The sequence below is a fragment of the Ranitomeya imitator genome, chromosome 1 (genome assembly GCF_032444005.1).
Source record: "Ranitomeya imitator isolate aRanImi1 chromosome 1, aRanImi1.pri, whole genome shotgun sequence".
NCBI lineage: Eukaryota > Metazoa > Chordata > Amphibia > Anura > Dendrobatidae > Ranitomeya > Ranitomeya imitator.
In genome coordinates this window covers 169,777,335-169,780,772 of record NC_091282.1, presented here as the reverse complement: position 1 = coordinate 169,780,772, position 3,438 = coordinate 169,777,335, and positions in this window count along the sequence as shown.

The window sequence follows — 3,438 nt, the reverse complement described above, 5'->3', positions numbered from 1 at the left end:
GCCACTCGCACGATCTGTACCTGGCTCAACAACATTAACCCAATGGGCAGTGAGGGAAACATATCGCCCCTGTCCATGCTGACTGGTCCACGCATCGGTGGTGAGGTGGACCTTGCTACTGACGGCGTTCAGTAGCGCATGTTTTATGTTTGCCTCAACATGCCTGTGCAGGGCAGGGACAGCCTGCCTGCTGAAGTAAAAGCGGCTGGGCACCTTGTACTGTGGGACTGCCAATGCCATCAAGTCACGGAAGCTGTCAGTCTCCACCAGCCTGAACGAGAGCATTTCCAGGGACAACAGTTTGGCAATGCCTGCATTCAGAGCCTGTGCTCGGGGGTGGTTGGCCGAGAATTCCCGCCTTTTCTCCCATGCCTGGACTACCGATGGCTGTAGAGTAGACTGGGAGTGTGAGGATGACTGGGAAGGTGGTGCTGTGGGTGGAATTACACTAGGTCTCTGGACAACAGTGGAGGAAGAGGCAACACGAGATGAAGAGGTGGTAGCTGCCGCTGTTGGTTGGCCTACGTCTTCACTGTGTTTCTGTAACTCCACCGCGTGCCTGTTCCGCACATGTTTCCACATATTTGTGGTATTGAGGTTGCTGACACTTTTACCTCTTTTTACTTTCTGATGACACAGCTTGCATTTGACAAAACAAATGTCATCTGCAACTGTGTCAAAAAAGGACCAGGCACTGCAAGTCTTGGGAGCGCCCTTTTTGGCTTTGGAAAGAGACAGGCTCCTAACGGGTGCCAAAGTGGAGGCTACAGGCTCCGCAGTCTTCCCCCTCCCTCTCCCTCTTTGGCCCGTAAGGGGAAGCTCTTCCTCAGAGCTGCTCCCACCACCTTCCTGTTCCTCACGCCACGATGGGTCAAGGACCTCATCATCTCCACTACCCTCTGCCACCAACTGCTCCTCCTGGGTAGTCTCGGCAGCACAGTACGCATCAGAAAGCGGCACCTGAGTTTCATCATCAGATGCGTACTGCGCTGTGGTCACCGGAGGCACTGGCCCACCTGCCTCTTCAGAGTCAGAGAGATAAAGCTTTTGGGCATCACTGCACACTGCCTCTTCTTCCATTTCTCCAATGCTGCTTGGCTGGCCCCCTGTTTCCAAGCCAAGAGATTCAGAGAACAGAAGTAGAGACGGCTCCTGTCCTGGGCTCTCTGACTGCCTGGCCAATTTGGCAGGTGGTGAAGAGACAGATGGCTGCTCTCCAGTGCTCTGTGCCTGAGAGGATGTGGCACTAACTGAAGTCGATGCCGAGGCGTTAGCTGCCATCCACCCGACAACGGCTTCAATTTGGTCTTCACGTAGCAGCGGTGCACGGCGCTCTCCGACAAAGCTGCGCATGAAGGACTGTTCCCTGCTGAAACTGAGTGACGACGAGTCACCGGCGCCCGCAGCAGGCACAGAATCACCACGTCCTCTCCCTGCTCCTCTCCCTGCTCCGCGCCCACGCCCACGTGCCTTACTCCCTGCCCTCTTCATCTTGGTTGACAGATAAAGATAAGCAGAAAAGTACTAAGGCCTTAGTGTGCTTATTCCTGAAATGCTCCTCCTAACAGGTGTAAGAAACACTAATGTTGTAAATTGTGGACTAAACTTTATTATTTTTCAAATGTGGCCTACACAAGTGTTAAGTTGTGTTTGGTGAACTTTACTTTTTTTTGGGTGCAGATCGGGCTACAGAGCTAGTTTAAATCACACGGAGACCGTGCAGACAGCCGTAAACGGCGCTGCAAGGCCAAAAAACCCTCCTCTCGGTTATCCTATATAGTGTTTTTCCACTATTTAGCTGGATACGAGTGGAAAGACACTAATAGGAATTTTTTTTTTCAAATTTTAAACAGGCTGCACTATTTGAAAAAAAGTAAAATTTTTCTCAAGGTATGAGGCAGTAACGAACCCTGAGCTGAATCCAACCGGCTATGGCTGCACACAGACTACAGGGCGAGCTGGGCTCACACGGAGACCGTGCAGACAGCCGTAAACGGCGCTGCAAGGCCAAAAAAACCTCCTCTAGGTTATCCTATATAGTGTTTTTCCACTATTTAGCTGGATACGAGTGGAAAGACACTAATAGGAATTTTTTTTTTCAAATTTTAAACTGGCTGCACTATTTGAAAAAAAGGAAATTGTTTTTCAAGGTATGAGGCAGTAACGCACCCTGAGCTGAATCCAACCGGCTATGGCTGCACACAGACTACAGGGCGAGCTGCGCTCACACAGAGACCGTGCAGACAGCCGTAAACGGCGCTGCAAGGCCAAAAAACCCTCCTCTAGGTTATCCTATATAGTGTTTTTCCACTATTTAGCTGGATACGAGTGGAAAGACACTAATAGGAATTTTTGTTTTTCAAATTTTAAACAGGCTGCACTATTTGAAAAAAAGTAAAATTTTTCTCTAGGTATGAGCCAGTAACGAACCCTGAGCTGAATCCAACCGGCTATGGCTGCACACAGACTACAGGGCGAGCTGGGCTCACACGGAGACCGTGCAGACAGCCGTAAACGGCGCTGCAAGGCCCAAAAACCCCCCTCTAGGTTATCCTATGTAGTGTTTTTCCACAATAGAGCTGGAGACTGGTGGAAAAACACTAATAGGAAATTTGAGAAAAAATGTGCAGCAGGCTGCACTAAGAGCAAAAAAGGACAACTGTGTGAGGCAGTGTGAACACCCCCTGAGCTGAATACAACCGGGTATATGGCTGCACACAGACTACAGAGTGAGCTGCACACACACACACACACACAGAGACCTTGCAGAACGCTGTTAAAACAGCGCTGCAAGGCAAGAGCAAGGTGAACAGTGAAGAACACACAGCGTTTTGCTAAATTAGCCTTTGGAAAGGAAAATAAAGCAATTAGCTAGCTCGACTGGCCCTCAATTAGAACACAGCGTCCTGTCCCTAACTGAAATCACAGCAGAGTGAGCGCAAAATGGCGGCAGCGTTTTTTATAGTGCAGAGTGACATCATTTCAGCAGCCAATCCAAGCCTTGCCAGTACTTACATGCCCACCATGCTAAACAGGATGTGCCCACACTTCCAATCATTCCTCATTGGCTGCTGCGTTCAGTTTGAATTCTGGGAACTTCCGATTCCGGTATCCGATACGCGGGAAGTATCGGAATTCGGTATCGGAATTCCGATACCGCAAATATCGGCCGATACCCGATACTTGCGGTATCGGAATGCTCAACACTAGTCATCAGTCATCACAAGTATTTAATAGCACTGGTCTTTTTATATGGGCTAGTCAAACCAATCGGGCCCCTTTTGTCTCAAGGACCACAATGCGATTTCAACCGCTGCACCCACTATATCACCCTTTAGTGACAACATGATACTTTTCTTTCCTGAGAAATTCTTTACATTTTTTAAAGTGTAATATATTTATACATTTTTCTGTTTTATATAATGATGTATAATAACA